The 22,993-nt window shown below is 31.8% G+C and overlaps 1 protein-coding gene and 1 long non-coding RNA gene across 9 annotated transcripts in view; one reads left to right on the top strand and one right to left on the bottom strand.

The window, feature by feature from the left end:
- LOC117179929 overlaps positions 1–22,993 on the bottom strand; it is a 1,200,486-nt gene that overhangs the window by 354,382 nt on the left and 823,111 nt on the right. The gene's annotated exons all lie outside the window — the stretch shown is intronic.
- Positions 17,799–22,085, top strand: LOC117179931. Its single transcript, XR_004467973.1, has 7 exons — positions 17,799–18,007; positions 18,102–18,371; positions 20,220–20,409; positions 20,589–20,860; positions 20,991–21,161; positions 21,237–21,402; positions 21,553–22,085. It is a non-coding gene; the product is annotated as an uncharacterized LOC117179931 (long non-coding RNA).

Here is a 22,993-nt window from a genome sequence, read left to right as displayed (position 1 = left end):
TGAAAAATATCCTTGAAGTTGTTTACAAATAAAATTGCGCAGTATAATTTCATGATGTCATTAAGAATATTCTGGAAATATAGCACGTACCAGCCACTACAGATGTAGAATATCGGTAAGGTAGGTTTCTATGGTTTACTTTTTATGATCTCTGAACTAAATCATTCAACTAGAAAGCAATATATTATCCTCTATGTATATATACTATATTATTATTTTTGCATTTTAAAATTTTTTTATATCGCTAAATTTTTTATTTAAGAGTTCCAGAAAGTAGATGTTCAAGTAATCATTTTTTTTTCAAGTAATCAAGTATCATTTTTTTTTCCTATGCTTGATTCACAGTTTCCTTACAATCTTTTAAGAATTTGTTGGCATTCTTCAAGATTCATGCAAAAATGTTTATATGATGTAATTCATTTTGATGAGGCGTGCTGTGAGATTTGTAACTGGTTTTGAGTCGCTCAATCGCAAACTCTTCTATCGACTTGTAAATTTTAGAAAATTATTTTTGTGCTGAAACATTTTTTAATACATAGCTCTCTATCTCTCTCTCTTTCTCCCTGAACTATACAAGCTGCATATCATTTACAATCCTTATCTAATAATATATCTCCCTCTTTGTCTAATTGTTCTAGAAGGTTCTAAGTTATAATCGACACTTGTGCTATGTAATATTGAAAAACGCAAAAAAGAAAGTAATACAGCATTAAAAATAACCTTGAAGTTGTTTACGAAAAAAATTGCATAGTAGGAATTCGATGAGGAATTCGATCTAAAAAAGATTTAATTTACTTACTTCGAACAGTAAATAAAGAAACATAAATAACAAAGAAAATACAAAAATTAATATAGGTTATAGAAATCCAGGATGAATATATCATCCTGGATTTCTATAACCTATATTAATTTTTGTATTTTCTAAATTTCTATTTGACTAAAATTGGATTTAAAAGTTCTAGAAAGTAGATGTTCACGTGACCACTGTATAATTTTTTTCCCAATGTTTGATTCACAGGTGCCTTGCATTACATTTTAATACTGCTGAATTATCTTTGTTATTTATGTTTCGTTATTTACTGTTTGAAGTAAGTAAATTGAATCTTTTTTAGATTATTACACTATTGTGAAAGAGATCTCAACGTTTCTTATTCAAACTCTAATATTTATAGAACTGATTTTATTTTATAAATTCTAGCAAGCATTTTCAAATTGTATTTTTTCATCTCAAATGGTTGATTTGACATCCTAGCTATATCAATATAAAATTCGAAAATCTGTTACAGTGATCAACTGTATTTACTCGGACCTCTTAAGAATCTGTTGGTATTTTTGAAGTCGCTCAATCGCAAAGCCTTCTGCAATATTACAAAATTATTTTTGATTAAAAACACTTTTTTAATATATAGCTCTCCATCTCTCTTTCTTCCTAAACTATATATGCTGCATATCATTTACCATCCTTACCTATTATTATATCCCCTTTTTGTCCAAAAAATTCTAGTACCTTTTACATTATAATCCACACGTGCGGATATAATTTTTTAACATCGCAAAAATGTAGTGCGTCATTGAAAATAACCTTGAAGTTCTTTGCGAAAAAATTGCGCAGTAGAAATTTGATGTTATTAGTTATTGAAGATTCATCGTTATAGAAAAAATTTTAACGCTGAATTAAATCATCCTTGATCTTCTATAGACTGTACCATATAATAGCCTTACTGGATGATTGAAAAAATTCAAATATTTTATTATATTCATTGCCGTGTACTCTTGGTATTTACTAAATGTCCATGAAAGGTCTCAAATTAAATTCATGCTGTCTATAATCTCTCTCTCTCGAGTCTCGAAATTGTTTTCAGTATCTTCAGTATTCAAAAGAATGAATACGAAAGCGAACGATTGCGAGCTGTAAAATGAAGTGATCTCTCTTTTGAACGATAGCATAGGATAATGAAATGTGTGCAGCCTTAGACTGCCGATGTATGAATGCTTCTGCGAGTTTAAACGCGTGTAGCTGTTATCTCTGGTCCTCGCTCGCTACTTGATACTAGAATAAAACAACAAGCATCCCTGAGTATATGGCCTACTAGAAGAAATGATTTTTTATTCCTTTCTTACCTACGATTAACTTTGTAGATATACTTTTTTAATTCTAATTATTTTTCTCGAAGATTCTAGACTGCAGAAGCATGTTTTTCACAGGCAGAAACTTTTAGTTAAACCATCATCTAGCAGGAATTTTCAAATAAAATTAATAAGCAGAACAGGATGCCATGCATAACCCTCATATCAAATTTCATCTGTACACCGGAATCTTTTACGCATTTAACAAATAAAGGCAGAAATTTTTAGCTAAAGTATCATCTATCAGGAAGCAATAAATCAAATAGATATTCAAAACAGGATGCCACACGTAGCTCTCCATATAAAATTTCACTTATACACCTGTATCTTTTGTGCATTTAACAAACGTCTTATCTGTCAAGAAGCAATAAATCATGCTTGTTTTTCTCATTTAACCTTGACACATGCACGTGATAACCTTGAACCTGTTTACATGAATTTGTCTACAGACTATTGCGTAATCGTGACGTCATCAGGATCCTTCGACAAAGATCTTAAACCTTAGCACGGACACGAACCCTTTTTTCCAGAAAATTTAGCACGGACACGAACCACTACAGGTCGAAGCTTCTCGATGCCTGTAAGGTAGGAATCCTGTTCCAGAAACCCCCCTATACATCTACTGTCCTGTAAACGCACCTTGAATCCTTAGGTGTTTTATGAAATTCGTTTGAATTGCCTTAAATTCTTCTAAATTCACTCCACTTTTATTGGAGTCAGTGGAATACTTCAGGCTTTTGAGATTTTTTATAAATTTACATGAAATTTTTATACATTTCATGGAATTCTTCTTATTTCCGGCAAATTTGTCTGAAATTACTCGCATTTCATTACATTAATTGGTTTATTTTTTTGAATTTGTCCTGAAACAATAATTTTTGAAAAGCTTCGTCATTAAAATTACACGCTACAATTTGAATAGTGTAAATAAAAAATTAGTGGCAAAAGCAATGTATTGATTGTAATAAAAAAGAATAGTTAACTATATTTTGAAAGTAACCAAAAAAGTAACGACTTTTATATATGTCTAATTAACCAAAATGTTGAGGGATTGTGAGTTTGCAAAGGGTAGGTAGATATTTTGGAGGATTGAGACAGATTTGTGTGGAAGTTGTTTGGAAATTTGTGACAGGGTGGGAAGACTGTCTTGACGGATTGGTAGTAGCAGAGTTGGGTAGCGAAAAAGAAAGGCGAGACAGGTACCAGACAGCGACAGTAGATAGAGGCAGGGAAGTATAGAAGGCGGGAAAGTTTGAATTTGATTCATGACTAGCGGAGCGAGTATCTCCGCGGAAGAAACAGATTTAGAGCAGGAAGCGTTCAGTACGCCGAAAGAAGAGATAAAGGAAAGAAAGGCAAGGCGGACGTATAAAAAAATTATAGAAAAGGAAAGATTACGGGCAAAAAGCGTAGGTTCAAGAAAAGCATTTATCAAAAGGAAGAGAGGAGAGAGGGAAAGAAGTGAAGAGAAGGAAGATATCGGTGCGAGCGTAAAATATCAGAAAATGTTTAGATCGCCGCCGGAAAAGCAGAGCTTGGCAGGGAAGAGCGATAGTAGTAAGGGTGCTCACGGTAGCGGAGATGAATATGAAGTGTCGATGAAAGAGGAAAGAATAAAGGAAATTCAAGAAGTGATGATAGAGGTAATGGGGATTTATGAAGAAAAGCAGGAGAAAATGGTAGATAAACTAAAGAAGGAAATTAGACGGGAAATGGCTGAAGTTAAGAAAGAAATAAAAAAATGGGAAGAAATCAGGGAAAAGTTAGAAAAGAGGATGCAGTCATTGGAGCAAAAAGTAGAGAAGCAGGAAGAAGATAATAATACAAAGGTAGAGGAGATGAGAGGTAAGATGAAGAAACTTGAAAGCTCGAATGAGGATTGTGGGGGGGGGGGGCGAGAGTGGGAATAAGGAGATGGAAAGTCTGAGAAAAATAAAACAAATAATAGAAAGGGAAGACAGGGAAGAAAGAAAATTAAACATAGTGATAAAGGGTATAAGATTAGAGGGGAAGGAGCTGAAGGAAGGGGTGGACGAAGTACTAAAAGGGATTGATGCTAAGGTAGAGATAGAGGAAATGTGAAGTGTAGGAAGGGAAGTGGGAAGAGGGGAGATAATGGTCCTGGTGAAACTAAAGAAATGGGAACATAAGAGGGAGGTGATGACAAAGAAGAGGTTATTATATGGTAGTCCAGAAAGAATAGAAGATGATTTGACATGGGTAGCAAGGAAGATGCAGCATAAATTAAGGAAGATAGCGGAAGAGGAAAGAAAAAAGGGAAAGAGAACATGGGTTAAGTATGGAAGAATTCAGAGAGATGGAGTATGGTGGGATTGGGATGAAGAAAGGGATCAGATAGTAAGAAATGAGGTGCAGGAAAACTAGAAGAGGAAGGAACGGGAGATAGGAAAATAAGAAATAGTAAGAAGGAAAAAACGATGAGAAACGAAAGTAGGGAAGAATGGAAGATTTGCTACTGGAATATAGCAGCATTGAAGAGAAAGGATAGGGAGTTTAGGAGAAATTTGGCACAATCGGATGTAGTCATAATGATGGAGACGTGGCTAGATGAAAAGGGATGGGAAAGAGTATGGGGAACGTTACCAAGAGGTTACAAATGGCAAGTGCAAGATGCAAAGAGGAAGAATAAAATGGGCAGAGCAATGGGAGGAATGGTGATAGGAGTAAGGAATGAATGTATAACAGGGAAAGATAAGAAAGACAGGAATGAACAAAAAGAATGAGTGATAGTAGAAGAGGCAATGATGGGAGGAGAGAAGTGGAAGGTAGTGGAAATTCATGTGAACGGTGATATGCAGGAAAAAGCAGACGAGATTAAAGAAATGATTAATGAAAACAAAGAAGAGATTAAGATAATAATAGGCGGGGATTTCAATACGAGAACAGAAGAGAGAGGAGGAAGGGAATGGGCACAAGAGAGAGGAAGAAAATACAAAGATAAGGTACTAAATGAGAAGGGAAAAAAGTTGTTGAAGAGCTTGGAGGAGTTGGGATGGTATATCTTAAACGAAAATATAGAAGGGGATGAAAAAGGAGAATATACACGCTCAGGAAGTAAAAGGGAAACGGTAATTGATTTTGTGATAGTGGACGATGAGGTAAGAGAGAAGGTTAAGAAACTAGAGGTAGGTGAATATATTAATTCGGATCACTTTCCCTTTATAGTAACATTAGAGGAACAAAAAAGCTATAGCAATGTGAGTAAAAGGGGACATAAATAAAAACAGGATTAGAGTGCGCAAACAAAAGTGAAGTTACTAAAGGAGGGAATAGAAGTGGGTGGGATGAGGACTGCAAAGAGAACAAAAGGAGGTCAGAAAGGAATTGAGAAAGTGGAGAAAAGAAGAAAGTAATGATGAAGAATATAGGAAAAAAAGCAAGAGTATACTGAGTTGTGTTATCAAATGAAAGAGGAAGAGAATAAAACGTTTGAGGAAGAGGCGGAGAAGCCTAGGACGGAAGAAGAGGTATGGAAGGTAGTAAATAAAGAAAGAAAAAGAAGAAAAAGAGTAAACTAAGATATGGAAATGATAGAATGGAAGAAATATTTTTTGGATTTGCTAGGAGGATTAGAGAGAAAAGTTGTAATGGAAGGAAAGTATGGTAGAGAAAGAGATGAGGAAGAGGACATTTCAAGGGAAGAAATAGTTAAAGTTTTAGGTATAATGAAGGATGGAAAGGCACCTTGTACAGATGAGATTCCAAATGAAGTATGGAAATTTAGAGTATGGAAATTTGGAATCCGGCAGGGTTTAGAAAAGGAATGGGGATAATTGACAACATATATGTTCTGAACTATCTAGTAAATAAGAGAATTAAAAGGGAAAGAGGGGCAATGATAGCAATGTTCGTGGAATTAAAGGCGGCGTTTGACTCATTAGACCGAGGAGAAATAGAAAAAGTTATGATAAAAAAGGGGATAAGAGAGGGATTAATAAAGGGGGTATCAGAAGTTTTTAGAGAGGTAAAAAGCAGGGTAAGGGTTGGTGAGAGGTGTGAGACAAGGGTGTCCTCTGATCCCACTTTTATTTAATTTATTGATATCAGGGTTGGAAGAAGAAATGAGGAGAAAGGGTTGGGGAGGAGTTAGGATAGAAAAGGAAAAGATATATACACTAGTATACGCAGACGACATAGTGTTGAAGGCAGAGGATGAAGAAGGGATGGCGGGATTAACTACAGGATTAGAGTAATACGTAGATGGGAAAAAGCTGAATGTAAATGTAGAAAAGACAAAGATAATGAGGTTTAGAAAAGGAGGGGGGGGGGGGGGGAAAAAAGAATGGACAGGGAGACGGAAAGGAATAAAGTTAGAAGAAGTAGAAGCGTATAAATATTTGGGATATATCTTGCAAACGAATGGAGATCATACAGCTCATATAAGAGAAAGGATAAAAAAACAGCAGGTGTAATGAAACAGTATGGAGAATAGGAAAAACATGGTTTAAAAAATTGGAGAAGGAGAATATGGTTATTTGATACGCTGATATAGCCGGTATTAGGTTATGGAACAGAGATATGGGGATGAAAAGAAAGGAAAGATATTGAAGGTTTAAGAGAAAGGTATATAAGGTGGACACTAGGGGCAGATGGAGGACGCCAGGATATATGGTGAGAGAAGAAACGCAAAGGGATACGTTAAGTATTAGAGCGGGAAAGAGGGCATGGAAACTTTAGACGAAGCTAAGGGAGGGAAAGGGAGGGGTGTTGGCGAGAAAGTGTTTGATGGAGGTAGAAGAGAGGGAGGGCGATCGAATTAACGAGCTGGGAAGAAGAAAAAGAGGGAGTTCTTTAATGATAGAGAAATAGAAGGCGGGACTGGATTAAACTATGAAGAATTGAAAAAAAGGGAGAGGGAAAAACAATTAATAGAAAGATGGGGGGCGATTCAGGAATTAAAATACAAGAAATGGTATAAGATGATAAAAAAGGAAGGGGTGCTAATGTATTTAGAAAAGGGATGGGGAGAGAGAAGGTGGACCAGAATAGCAAGATTTAAATTGGGAAACAAGGTAAATGAGGGGATATACTGGCAAAAAGAAGAAAACAGAAAGTGTAGAATATGTGAATGGGAGGAGGGAACATAAAAACATGTATGGGAAGGATGTAGGAGAGGAATGGAAGATAAAGGAAGCTGGCAAGAAAATATGGTTAAGATTCTAAGGGAAGATGGATTAGGAGAAGAATGGATGAAGGAGTTGGAGAGTGCTAGAGGAGCGAATTAGAGATAATGAAAGAATGCACATGAAAAAAGGTAAATAAAGGTATAAAAAAGGGAAAGAAAAAGGAAATGGAAGTCGCTTAGATTAGAAGCGTAAAAATGGTAAGTAATGGTAAAGTCAAAGTTAAGTAGACAAATATGCGTTTGCATTCTCTCTCTCTCTCTCTCGCTTGCACTCTCGCTTTCGTTTGCTAATAAGTCCTAAATTGCGCTATCGCAGGAAATAGAAATAAGAAACTAGATATAAGACTTTATGTAAATAGTTGTAAATAATTGTATATATATAGAAAGGATAAGATTGTAAAAAACTAGTTTTGTAAAACTAGTTATCAATTCCTTACTCATTTACGAAAGTAACATCGTTTCCCCTATCGTTATCATACAGTAAATAGTTTAAAGAAGCTAATTACTTCACTTTACTGATTAGAGGAGGGCACTCCGATAATTTTAGAACTTTAGTTTTATGTTAGCAACTTTTTCTTGCTTTTCTAAATAGAATAAACATATCTTCGAAAAGGCTTTTAAAAAATACAATTGGAATTGATCAATAGTGTATATTTCACTTAATGAAATTGACGAGTTTAATTTATTAACTATGCAAAAGACGATATTGGAGATCTTTTTAAAGGACACACAATCGGATTAAAATACAGATTTAAGAAACACTTAAAAGACTATCAAGAAAATCAGAAGGTAAAATTTTAAAATGTTTTAAAAGTGAAATCTTGTTTACCTGATCTGAAGATATTTTAGTTTTTATTGAAATTACATTTATTACGTAATTCGATGAAAGATTTAATAAGGAATGTTCTGAAGCACAGTCGCTGCTAACTGACGATTTTTTTTAGAGAGAAAGCAGAATCAAAAACTAGAAAGCAATCTAGTAAAAATATAATAACCGAATTTGTTGAGGGAGAGAGTTCTGAACCCTTGCAGCAAACAAATAATGGATCGAACTAGAATAAAGGCACCCATACTGGCTTAACTGCAGCCAGTACTAGAGACCACTTTTTTATCTTCATACTATCGTAAGTTTATAATTTGAAGAGCCAGTAAAAAAAGTAATAAAATAAAAATTCATGATAATAAATGTTTTTAGTTGAAACACCCTGGTGCTTTTATGTAACAATAATTTATTTCACTTATTCTGTACTAAATTCTAAGTCTGTGTGCCATCAGTTTATTAATAATTTATATTTTTTAGAATCTAGAAAAGTTTATATGCACCATTAATTCGGGTAAACTACTCCTATTTAAGTATAAAAGTAGAGCAATAAACTATGATGGACAAAAAAGTGAGTAGAAATCATTATTAATGGTCTCATGGAACAGCCAGTATCAGGCAGTAGTGCCTCCAACAGATTTTAAGTTTCTACTTACTAATCTTCACACATAAATATATATTAATATAAATATGCCTTATGCTATGTGCTATAGGTATATGAACTAAAATGGTAGATAATTTTGTAATGAATAATGACAAAAAAGTAATCACAAATTTTCTTCACTTTTTTACTTTAAATTTAAATCCAGGGTAGGCCCATGGCACTGATTAAGAATACTGGGAATTAACCAGGAATTTCAAACACCCGCAAAAAGCTGGAATTTTTTATGATAGTTTTTAATTTTTCAATAAATATCCTCGCTTTAGGAAAAAATTAATTTAAGTATCAAAAAGTTATATTTCAGATATTTAACTAAGTAATTAAATAAACTTAATTTAAATAATTAATTGCTAATTGATATAAAAATGTTATAATTTATGGATACTCTAAATATTTCGAACATAAATTTTAGCGTTCTACAAAAATAGGGTCCACGTTGTCGGTGCAAGGATATACGTATAGGGGAATATATACAAATAAATTTCCGACATCTTAAGTTTAGAATGAAAACTTTAGATCAAAAATTGAGGCACAGGGGTAACTTTAGAAAATGTAACATTAATTAAATTTTTTTTTAAATTTATCTGCTATATCATCAGAGATTGTACCATACCGACAGTAGATCAACCCTCCAAACCATGAAGGCAGAAAATCTACACAATATCGATCAAGTTAAGAATCTTCAATAACAGAAAATGCTTAACGTCTTAATAAGACTAGATGGAAAATAATATTTTTTTAAAATTAAAATTATATCTTGAAAAAAAGATCCTACTCCATCTTCACTCCATTGGGAATCGAATCACAAAACTTCTGATTTCCGGTCAGGTGCTTTTCCAATTAAGCTATTAGAGGGATCAGAATAAGAACTCTTAATTCAAGAACATAACGCTAATTTTTAGCTAGGTGTTAATGGTACAAGTAATTATTCTAAAAATGTTTTTCAAGTTTATCTGCTATATCATCAGAGATTGTACCTTACCGACAGTAGATTAACCCTCCAAACCATGAAGGCAGAAAATCTACACACTATCGATCAAGTTAAGAATCTTCAATAACAGAAAATGCTTAATGTCCTATAAAGACTAGATGGAAAATAATTTTTTTTTTTTAAATTAAAATTATTTCTTGAAGAAAAGATCCCACTCCATCTTCACTCCATTGGGAATAGAACCACAAAACTTCTGATTTCCGGTCAGGTGCTTTTCCAATTAAGCTATTAGAGGGATCAGAATAAGAACTCTTAATTCAAGAACATAACGCTAATTTTTAGCTAGGTGTTAATGGTACAAGTAATTATTCTAAGATTTTTTAAATTTATCTGCTATATCATCAGAGATTGTACCTTACCGACAGTAAATCAACCCTCCAAACCATGAAGGCAGAAAATCTACACAATATCGATCAAGTTAAGAATCTTCAATAACAGAAAATGCTAAACGTCTTAATAAGGCTAGATGGAAAATAATATATTTTTTTAAATTAAAATTATTTCATGAAAAAATGATCCTACTCCATCTTCACTCCATTGGGAATCGAACCACAAAACTTCTGATTTCCGCTCAGGTGCTTTTCCAATTAAGCTATTAGAGGGATCAGAATAATAACTCTTAATTCAAGAACATAACGATAATTTTTAGCTAGGTGTTAATGGTACAAGTAATTATTTTAAAAAAATTTTTTAATTTATCTGCTATATCTTAACTTCATCGATATTGTGTAGACTTTCTGCCTTCATGGTTTGGACGGTTGATCTACTGTCGGTAAGGTACAATCTCTGATGATATAGCAGATAAATTAAAAAGAAAATTTTTAATAATTACTTGTACCATTAACAACTAGCTAATAATTGGCGTTATGTTCTTGAATTAAGAGTTCTTATTCTGATCCCTCTAATAGCTTAATTGGAAACGCACCTGACCGGAAATCAGAAGTTTTGTGGTTCGATTCCCAATGGAGTGAAGATGGAGTAGGATCTTTTTTTAAGAAATAATTTTAATGTAACATTAATAACCCGCTTTTGAAGAAAAATTAATTTGAACTTGGCGAGTGCCATAATCTTGCGTGTTATATTATTCATCTGAATATAAGATTTACTCACTTCCGGTTACTTTCGGGACATATGTATAATGTTATCAGATAAAGCATATGCTTTATCTGGTATATATAGATTGAAGTATGATTCCCTATCGAAAACCCAAGAAATTTTCTTTGAAGTTCTCAAATATTCAATGATTTCTAAAATGTGTATGATAAAGCAGTATGATAGATAGAGCAGGAAGAAACATCAAAGATGAAGATAGTGACTCTGAAGGAGAGTTTGATGTCTTTCATAAGGATATAAGTAAGACAATTATTTTTAACTGCGGATAGCAATATTACTGATTTTCATAATTGATCATTACAGTTCTAGACGAAAAACGTTCAAAGAATGAGGCAGTAAAATAACTTACAATCAATCTGGAACCATGGGACTCAATGGTCAAAAACTTAAAAAAGGTTCAAGATTTTCGACTGCGGGACTTCCAGTCTGCTTCTGGTAACCTCGAGTCGATATTTAAACAGTAGCCTATTTTAAGGCAAATGCGTGGCTTAGAATTGGTATTTATCAGAAAACTGAGGCTATTTTATATTGAAATATAAAACTGTATCTGAAATAAAATAATTTTTTTTTACAGATTTCCAGTGATTTGTGTTTTAATTTGAAAGAGAAGGCAACCTGTTTGTCGAATGGCCAGAGTTTTCCACAAACATTTTCACTTTAATGGCAAGTGAAATAAAAGATAAATAATTACACTAGAAAAATACACACCTGTGAGGAACATTTTTTGTTTTCTCTCGCAATTTTTGAATCAAATTATAAAATTAATATTAAAATGAAATTTTTGTGGTAGAAAACATATGCAAGAATAACCTTTTTAATAATTGATCAAAATTGTTATCTTAACTTCAGAATTATTATACATTTTTTTCTAATAAATAGACAATCAAACCATTCATTTTTGTTATTTGAAATACAAATTTTAGACGACAATTATAACATTAATGAAGAAACAATTCTCTTATTATTATATTATTTGCGAAGAAATCGACTATTTAAATTTTTATGGATAGAAATGCTTATTTAAAGTAAGAATTATTTGTTTAAAATCAACGATTCTGAATTTTGTTAAAATTGTTATCATTTTGGTCTAAAAATACAAATTTTCTGATACAAATCGCAAACATAAATTAGAATTGTTTACAAATTATGAACCTTCTTTAAATGTAAATGATTGTTTAATAAAAGTGTCTTATTTTTGACGAGAGACACTGCAAAAAATCCTAAATGGATTTAAATCTAATTATTTTTGTTTAAAAATCCCAATTTCACGTGAAAGACACTAACATAACCAATATTCATTGGAAAATGGTAAATATTCTTTCAATGTTTATAATTTTGTATTAAAAATCTTAATAATTAAAAAATTACATAACAGAAATTACCATAGGAAATTTTCAGCATGATCAGCGAAAGTAATATAAATATTACTGCTGACTTTCAAACGTAACTATTCGTTAAAAAAATGAGCAAGAAACTTTTTTAAAACCCCGTGGAAAAGCTTATTAAATTGCGCGTCAAAGGAGACCTAATCCAGATATTTCTGAAATTTTAGAGAGAATATACTGTTCGAGAAGTTTACAAAAAAATTCAACAATTTCTCGAATGTTATACCTCGATTTCAACGTGTGGCATGACTTAGGAAAGTTTAGAAAGATCTCACATTTCATACAAATTAGTGTGCAAAGTCTTATCTTTAAGTTTTCTACGTAATTTATTAAATTTTCTTAAAAATGACCAATTTCATGTGAAAAACTTTAGTATTGGTAAATATTCTGTAAAATCGATATTGAAAACCGTTAGATTATTCTATAAAATTTCTTCTTTTGGTGAAAAACGAAAAAAAGACTAAAAATTGTTAAAAGGTTGTGAATTTTCTTTGAAATATAATTGTAAAAGAATAGGAAATTCGAATTTTCGACGAAAAACTCTAACATAATGCAGAATTTTTAAAAGATTCTAAATGTTGTTCAAATGATAATGATTTTGTTTTAAGATGCAAATTTTTGTATGTGAAACGCTAGTGTAAATTCAAATTGTTAAAATATTGTCAACCTTTCAAAATCGAATGATTTTTTTGATTGAAAATGTCAATTTTCGGCAAAAAAGCAACAGATAACAGTAAATAGTAAATAAATTCTTCATCTTTGAAATCTAATAATCTATGATTAAAAATAACCTTTTCTAGTGTAAAGCATTAAGATAATAAACCATTTTTAAAGATTATGTTTCTTGTTTATGATTTTGGTTTAAAAATATTCATTTCTAGTAAAAACAAATTCTAAAATTTTTGGGAATTTCGTGTCCTCAAAACCTTGTGCTTTCAGATTTAAATTCTTGTTTGAAAATACTAATTTAAAGCGAAAATCATTAACATATAACATGCATAATATTTTCAATAATCTATCAGATAATTTAAAAGTTTTAATTTAATGGTGTACGCGTATTAAGAGTATTAAATTTTCAATATTTGAATAATCCGGAAATATAAGGAGATAACTCTGATTAGGAAAATTTTTCAGGAGAACGGAAAAACTGTTCGCTGAGTACGTCTTGGGATAGCCCCTTGCGAAACTTTTTTATTTGATTAAAAATAGTAAAATCGCAATTTTTCACTTCATGAAAAAAACACGACACGTAGGAAAGATTGGCAATACAAAAAGCCAAAAAAGTAAATTTTGACATTTTTGTGGGTAAGCCCCTTGTGGTTCCCGAGCATTAATTTCAAATTTAAGATATAAAATTACTTTAAGTAATAATAAGCCAATCAGGTTCTCAACAACAATGATTGAGAATTTTTGAGATATATGTTGTTACACTTTTTTTTTAAATTGGCTTCCATAATACCGTTGATAATGATTTTTTGATTTATTTCAGATAGGTTATATCTCAAACCACAAATTTATAATTTTTATTAAAGGCTTGTTTTTTTCTTTCTTTTTGTTCATAAACTTCGAGGGTTTTACCCGCTAGAAATTTAGATGTACATCAGAGTTTAATAAATCTAAGAATTCAGAAGCAAATGTCCACTTGAATTCATCAGTGGCAGTTCCGCTCAAGCGTTCCGCTAGGGATTATTAATGTATGATTTATTTTTGCTGCGTTTTTTAATTATTTAGGAGTAATAAAAATTTTAATTTATTGTAGAAACTAAGAATCTGAAACTTCTAATGCTTTTGCCGGTGCTTGTCTCACCTATTTGTAGATTCCAATCGACAACCAAGCCAGTTGCAGACTGGAAACCAAGCATTGGTAATTCGCAAGGCACTTTGATTTTACATAAAAAAAGTTCGTGACAAAATCAGCATATTTTCTATAATTTACATACTTTGTAATACAAAACAGTTTCCTCGAACAACATAATATTGTTTCAGATTCAGTGAAAGTCCATCCGCTTCTGAGTAAGTAAGGTTGTTGTTACAAAAAGCAATTTATCCCTGCTGAAAGTAAATGGATAGAGTCTCTATCCGTTTGAATCATTTAATATCTTTAAGATTGAAATGGAAAGAACTGATGTATCTATTTTGATACCAGGACTATCCCTAGGATCATTTTTTATCTTTCTTCCAATCTACAACCACCTCTTTTTTTTGAATCCCAATCTCCCTATCAATATCTATCCGCCACTTGTTCACATGTATCCTTTTCTTTCCACTCCTAATTCCTAGTCTAGTGTTTCTTTCTGATGAATCATTCGCTTATTCACGCCTATTTTTTTCTCTTCGTTAGGCAATCCAAAAGCTTGTCTTTCTTTTGAATCCCTATCTTCTTAGCTCATTGAATATTTGTCTATCTTTCCTCAAATCTAAGATATCCTTATTTTATAAATCCCAGTCTTTCTATTTAAATAAATCAACAGCTTATTCACCTCTATCGTTTTCTATCCATTAGGCAATCTAAGATTTCGTCTAACTTTCTTAATTCCTATGTTCCTATCCAAGTGAATTCATTTCTATCTTTTGTGAAATATAAGAGAGCCCTATCTACTTGCAGCCTAGTCTTTTTATCTAAATCAATCCTTCACTTATCTACCTCTATACTTTTCTATCCGTTGGGCAATCTTAAATTTCGTGTATCCCTTTTAAACCCTATTTTCTTATCCATGTGTATCCATTTCCATCTTTTCTGAAGTATAATATAGCCCTATCTTCTTTAATCTCAGTCTTTCTATCTGAATGAATCCACAGTTTATCCAACTCTATCCTTTTCTATCCGTTGGACAATCTTAAATTTCGTTTATCTTTTTTAATAAGTATTTTTCTATCCGAGTGAATCCATTTTAGCTTTTTTTAAATATAAGATAGCCTTATCTTCTTGAATCCAAGTTGTTCGATCCAAACAAATCCTCCGCTTATCCACGTCTATCTTCAGCGAGGCGCGCGCTAGTTGACCTCCATCCCTGACTTAGTACCGGCAGGTTCCCAGTAGGTGGCTGACTATAAAAGTCTGACACAAGTGGATTTATTTGCACCATCTATAACTGGAGGGTCAGTAGAAGCCTTTGCAGACTTCGAACTTCGACTAATAAGTCGTAAAGCCAGGCAATTTTATTGTTAGGTATATAAACCATGTTATTATCTTTGAATTCATTATTTTCTTTGTGGTTAACAATTAATTTCATAATGTTTCTTCTAATTTCTTGTTTTTTGGATGTGTCTAAAGTTTGAATGCAATCTTCAACAGAAGCAATGATATTTTTATTAGGCAGTTGGTTCGATTCAAACGAAATTTCAAATTTATTGCCTTGAGATAGTTCTTCAGCAATGTCTACTGAGATACGTTTGTTTGACCTGTTTTTTAACCATTTTTTTAACCTGATATTACTGATGATTTCATTTTCTTTAAAAACCTTGTTCCTTCTGAATTCAAACTTTTTGATGCATGCTTCTCTTTTTTCATATTTAAGTTTGTGTATTATATAATTTTCTGATTCAAAAAAGTTGTAAATAGAATCTTCGTGTATAGATCTTAGTAAACGATGTTTCGGAAACAATGTGTAATTAGCTAAATTGCTGATATTCCTAATTAGATTTTTGATTTCACAATTTAAAATTTGTTTCTGATATAGAGCTTTAGCTCTATCAAGTGCATTAATAACATTAAAATGGAGTTATTCAAATCAAAATTGTTAGTTAAATTTTCAATATTTGCTGGAACAATAGATTCTCTGATGCATCTGATGAGTAAGGTGTGTTGCTCTTATAAGATGACCAGTTTCCTAGTAGACGAGGTCCACTCACCTACATCCGAGCTTGGTTGCATTATATACAGTAGCAGTCAATACAAAATATTACATAACAGATGTCGAAAAAATGTTGAGCAATGGATCTCTATATAAAAAAGTGAAAACAAGTTTGGTTCCTATAATAAAAGAAAAATGTAATGAGGTTGTTAGTAGGTGGCATGATAAATCCTATATTAACGATCAATTGTATTACCATTTAAAATATAGAGGTTCGATTGTAGCTAAAGCGTATGCTCTTCCTAAAGTTCGTAAACGAAATTAAAAATATAGATTAATAGTGTTCTCCATTGGTTCACCAACATATAAATTATCGTCATACTTAGCAAAAGTTTAAATCCCATGGTGTCTCTAGATGTGGTGTCCATGTTTGACATTATCCCTCTGGATTCAGCTATGGATTGTGTAAAAGAAAAATTAAATCTATATAGAAGTTTAACAAAAATCTCAAAAAACGAAATACTTGTTGCGGTCAGAACAGTATTTAACAACACAGTTTTTTCCTTAAATAAAAGTTATTACAAAAAAACATCAGGCTGCCCAATGGGGTCTCGATTATCTTCAAGCATATCAAACATAGTTTTAGAAGATGTAGAATCTAGAGCGTTGTCACATTTAAATTTCAAGCCACTGTTTTATAAACGGTAAGTAGATGATGTTTTTGCCATCATTCCTACTGAAAAAATTCAGGAATTTGTCAACGTCTTTAACAGCATTGATGAATCAGTTCAATTTACACATGAGATTGAGGAAAACAACATTCTAAACTACCTTGATGTGTCAGTGATAAAAAAAGGTGATGGACTAATTCTCACAAACTGGTATAAAAACCCAACCTTTTCTGGTCAGTATTTAAATTAAAACTCACAACATCCTTTTGAACAAAAAATTGGACTAATCAAAAACTTGATTGACAGTTCAGAAAAGATTATATTAAACAAATCAAAGAAACTTTAATCATCAACAATTATCCATTACCACTTATAAATAGTATAATTAAAGAAAAAACGCATGAGATTTATAACAATTCTAGTGAGAACAGAAAGTCAAAATGGTTAGAAAAACTAAATAAAAATGATAAAAGCTTAACTCTTCCATATATACAAGGTCTATCAGAAAGAATTAAGTTTACTTAAAAAAGTTAATATAAACGTATATTTCAAAAACAGAAATAAATGAGAGAATTTGTACTACAACAAAAAAAAGATCCAGAGTCAATAGATAATTTATCGGGTGTTGTTTATCTCATAAAATGTAAAAGTTGTTCAAAGATTTACATAGGTGAAACTAACAGAAGACTAAAAACGCAAATAGCTGAATATAAAAGAGATGGCAGAACCGCTAATAACAACACAGGCCTATCTCGACATGCTTGTTCTTTTGATCATTATTTCGATTTTGATTTCAATAACATCAGGATTTTAGCCAAAGAAATTATTACATACAAAAGAAAAATTATAAAATCCATTTTTATTAAAAAGTACAATAATTTATGAATTAATTTACAAACTGAAAGAATGCATATTAATGATGTTTATCAGTGCTTATGAAATTGATTTGTTTGTTCAAATTCAAAGATTTTGGCGCGTGCTGTGGATTTAGCTATAATGGCTATAATGACTATAATAACTCAATATCTAATCATATAATTAAATGCGACGTCATATCACCTTCTCTGTACTAAATGTGTTTTCTCAAAATGTCGTCCTGACTCAGTTCATAACAATGACATTCACAATTTTACCTCCGACTACAATGACTAAAAATCAGTTTAGACTAGCAGTTCTCCTCTTTCTGTTTAAAGAGGATGAATACATAAGATGAAAATGTTAAAAATGAAATTTTAAACAGTTTTACCTGACATACCGTGTTGTTTTGTGTTTTCAATGTCATCGAACGATTTGCTTCAGGTAAAGATTTTAATTCATATATTTATTGTTTTTAGTGTGAAATTATTATTAGACGTAAGAATTGAATTTCATTCAAACATGTATGTTTTTACAGACAGTTTTGTAATAATTTTAAAATCTTGAGGAAGACCCAAAGAGCGGGGTCGAAACGTCTATTTATTTAATGTCGAATGAATAAACATGTATATTGAAAGTATTACTCAGCTCTAGCTTTTCTGGCTAAGTTACGTAACCGTACTTTCATTCCACGCAGTGTAGTTCAAACTATTGTAGAATATACACATGATCTTCAGGAGGCAGGTCCCCTCAGTCTTTTTAAACAAAGTTTCCAATCAACTGGAAAGTTAAACTATCACTGAAGAAGGTAAGAAAGATGTCGAGATCATGTTTGAAATTTGTCAAAAACCTTTTGAAGATCTGAATACGGAATATAAAAGATTTAAATTTTTTAAATCCACTGGGTACTTTATTGAACCAAAGGCTTATGTAATAGGAAAAACTGAACTTATGAAATTAAAAAATGGTATTGCAGGTTGAAGGCCAACAACCGTTATGGGTCAATTTATTTCAGTAAAAAAGTTAAAGTCCTTCTTATAATCACTTGGAGGTTTAAAAATAATTTTAGATTATGTGAATTATTTAATAAACGAAGCAGCCCTGAATTTTATAATTAAGATAGTTCAGGGTAAACTATGGGCGAACATAAAACAGAAATATGCTGTAAAAATGTTAATTCCCGTAGAAGTTAACTTCGATGAATACGAAACAAAGAACGAACACAGCTCTCACGAAGGGATTCAAAAATTAGAAGGGACTTAAATCTTTTTTCCTACTTTACCACTACAGTATCAGGATTCATTAAATAATATTTGTTTAACCTTATTGTTTTATGACCAAGACAGAGAATAATTTAGAAATCGAGAATTGTTTAGAAAGCTCCCCGGTGATAAGCGTTGAATTCAGAAAAAATAAGAATTTGTATTCCTATGAATACGCGATTTTTCCTCCGTCTAAAAATCCCCCAACGGGGAAAAAAAGTGCAAGTCCTATTCCTCTCAATCGACTTAGTAACATTTAACGAAAGCATTAATTTAACCTATTTTTTATTATTAAATCTTTTTATAACCAATAAATTCAAAAAATATTCAAATTTATATTTATTTATATTTTAATAATTTATTTAAACGTCTAAAAAATGTACCAAAGAAATCTATTCAAATGTGTGAATTTAAATAATTTTAACTCTAGTGAGGCAGAGTTGAATCGGTTAAAATTAAAATGTCAGAACTTATATTTCGCATGAAGGAATTAAAACAACTTATTACACATATTTTGTGAACTAATTGGAAAGAATTAAATGAAATCAAAATATAACCACGCCTGAGGAAGAAAAAATATCTCTGATGTGTGTAACGGTACAATTAGAAGGAATTAAATATATTGAAAACACGTTCTCTTTGGGAGAATAGAAAACCGTGTGTCGATCGCTATGGAAATAGAAGTGAATAAGTTCTGGAGGTATCTTATTCATATAATTGTATTTTAGACAGATGGAAAATCGCGCATTCAGAATAATAGAATAATCTTCACTTTTGCGCTGAAATCTGAAAATATTAATTTTTCTCTATTCTACGCTTGTTGCCGGGTCTTGAGGGAATTAATATAATTATAATCTAAAGGATTACTAATTAATGGGGTGCAAATTTTCTTCGTCTGCGTGCTTGTGACGGGGGATAATTTAGGGTTTCCTAAAATCCAGAGCTGGGCAACTATTTCAAATGGATGCATTTCAAATAGGTATTTGACATGCAAAATGCCATTTCTATTTTGTATTTTAAATAGGAGAAAGGAAACCATTTTGCATCTTCAATCTTAAATAGATTTTGAACCTATTTTCCATTTGAAATTTGATTTTCCATTTTCATTGTTTCTACTTGTGACAAATTAGATAATATACAAAAGAACATACAATCAGAAAAAGGTGTTTTAAGGGTGGCGTCCCATGTCAGCGTCAAACGGTACAAAAAGCAAAACGTCAAATCACTAGATATTTCAGCCAATAATATTCTTCTAGTAATTCACTGAAATACTTTCATTGGCTGACATGTCTAGTGATTCGACGCTTTACGTTTTGCGCCAAGTTTGACGCCCCTATGAGACTCCACTCTGAAGATGTGGACCAATATGAAATAGAAGAAAATCAATCTTCCAGAAGCTCTACAGTGCTAGTTCAAGAAATTGAAAACAGCGATGTTTCGTCTTTACCGTTAATTTTGCATAGAAAGTTTTTCCATGTTACAATACGTGATGAAAAAGGAAATATAAGTACTGATTGTGTTAAGTGTAAGAAAACTATTAAAGACAGCCTGACTGCTACAAAAAATTTTAAAAATCACATAAAGGTAAGAAAAATAAGCGCTCACTTGTATATAATCTGTAAAGCTATAATTGAAACCTAACCTAAAAATCCAATATTTTCATTCTCTTAAATAAAAATTATATTTCAATATTTGTTGAAACCGTACTAATGGAGTTTTCAGTTCAGAAACCTAGCCTAACCCGCATTACATTTTAATTTTAGACAAAAAATCACTGTGTCGACGATTATGCAGAGTACAAAAACTCCAAGTTGGTACACCTTAAAAAAAACGTAAACTTGTTACGATTACGGAACCTAGTGGCAAAAACGACATGAAGAAATTTAAACCAGGTTCCGTTAAAAGTAGCTGTCAGTGCTACAGGAATCAATGATCAAACCGAGACTGATCGCTTGACTGTGAATTTTATCGTGCAAACTATGTATGAGTTCCCTCGTTCTTGTTGAATACGAAGCATTCAAAAGTTTGATTAAAGGTAATTGGTAATGCTATACAGTACAGTAACTAGATGTTATTATTATTATTATTTTGAATTCAGGACTAAGCAAGTAAACATTATAAAATATATCTTATATATTTAATTTTTATGAATTCAACAAACGAAGGCTCCTGTTACAGTCATAACTAGAAAATCACTGGGTAAACGGATCGACGAAAATTATCTATCGCTTACACAAGTCATGATAAAAAAAATTCAATCGAGCAAGTATGCATGTACTAGAGAAGATATTTGGAACAGCTTAAAAAGAAGTTATATGGGTATTACATCACACTGGGTAAGAAGTATCAATAAGAGCAAAAATCTTTTGACGATTTTGAGTACTAATGTTTAATGGAAAATATGTTTTCAGATCAACAATGATTTTGAAAGAGAGGGTGTCGCATTAGCTTGTGGACGATTTAAAGGAAGTCACACATGATAAAATTACTGAATTGATCAATGAAATCCACAATGAGTTTGTGGACAAAAACAAAACGAAAAGAATGAAAACTGTTACGGACAACAGATCAAACGTGGTAAAAGCTTTCGCTGAATCAAGCAAAAATAAAATGAGTGTTGAAGAACCAGATAAATTAAATTTTAGCAGAAATCTACTTTCAAGCAATCCTTACTTACTTTTAGTTTTGCTTTGAAATTCTAATAAAAGATGATGTTAATTTTTCCAGCAATAATTGAACTAGATAAGGAAGAAGAGAAGGAACTCAGTGATGACAATGAAGATTAAATGAAGTTAATTTCCATTTATGATGTTTTTGAAAGCTGCGAAAGTGGCTTTGAATCAGATTTACCAGATCACCAGCGTTTTGGAAGTTACACTTTAAACCTAACATTAAGATCGCCGAAGTTAGTAGAAAACTACTTTGCAATAACAGGAAAACAGCCAACATCACCTTAGAGGAGGAAGAGGTAAGATTCAGATGCTTTAATCGTTATGCTGTCATTAAAGAACTTTTTTATAAGTTCAATACGACGCTTCCATCATCTGCTCCTGTCGAAGGACTTTTTAGTTATGCAGGCATGATTTTTCGGCCAAAAAGAAGGTCAATGGGAGCCGCAATTTTCGAGAAGCGATTGATCCTTAAAGCAAACAGTCATATTTGCAAAACATATAATTAAAATCTTGCCTATCGGTGGTAAATGGCTTCGGAGATCGTTTTATAATGTTTCACGCATGTTCTTCATAAAATATTAAAAATCCATTTTGAATTTTTTACTGGCCTATTTCAAATATATATTTTGTATTTTCCATTTTTAATGGAAAACCGAAATCCATCTTCCATTCTACTTCTTAAGTGAATTTTATGAACCTATTTTGCATTTTATATTTTAAATACATTTTGAGAACCATTTTACCCAGCTCTTGAAAAATCCGCGGATTAGTGGGAAGCTTTTCTGCAAATCATTCTTGTAGAGTCTGCAAGATTAAAAAAGAGGATCTTCACAAACAAACTAGTGAAGACTAAAATGTTCTCTGAAGCATTGAAAGTTATAAAGAGGATCTTCGAAAAAAAATGTTTCTAACACAGAAATAAATTACTATTGCGTTGGGAACGATATACCGTCATATCATATATTTACAAATACTTACTTTGACACGATGCATGATTAGTGGGAAGCTGTATGTCAGTTTGATTTGAGTGGAATACTTGCATACTATATTATACAAAAGAAGGTATTCACTCTTGACAATATCAATGAAAGAATACTGTGATTTAATTATGGTCCACTTGACATAAATAAAGTTCCTTTCCTAAAAGAGGAAAAACTCGTAAATTGTAAATTAAGCTTCTGTGCTTCAGAAACAGCAACATTTTCAAGTATTTGGGCCTATTGAGTAGGGATCTTATTTCTGAAGATGATGAGCATCAGGATTTGTACATAAATTTTTGTCAAATAGGTCAAAATAGGTGAAATAGGCGAAGTATCCTTGGGTTAGGACAGTTTTACAAAGACAGCATTTCTTGACTAAAAAGCCTCAATTTAAATCACCATAAACTGTACATTAGTCTTTTCGGAGAAGTTTTAAAACCCAAACATAATTTTCTTCTGCACTACCATCGAATAATAGAAAATATAGGTGTTAGTATTAACGTTTGTTGCATGAGA

The sequence above is a fragment of the Belonocnema kinseyi genome, chromosome 9 (assembly GCF_010883055.1).
Source record: "Belonocnema kinseyi isolate 2016_QV_RU_SX_M_011 chromosome 9, B_treatae_v1, whole genome shotgun sequence".
NCBI classification, from domain to species: domain Eukaryota; kingdom Metazoa; phylum Arthropoda; class Insecta; order Hymenoptera; family Cynipidae; genus Belonocnema; species Belonocnema kinseyi.
This window is presented reverse-complemented; position numbering and strand designations above follow the sequence as displayed.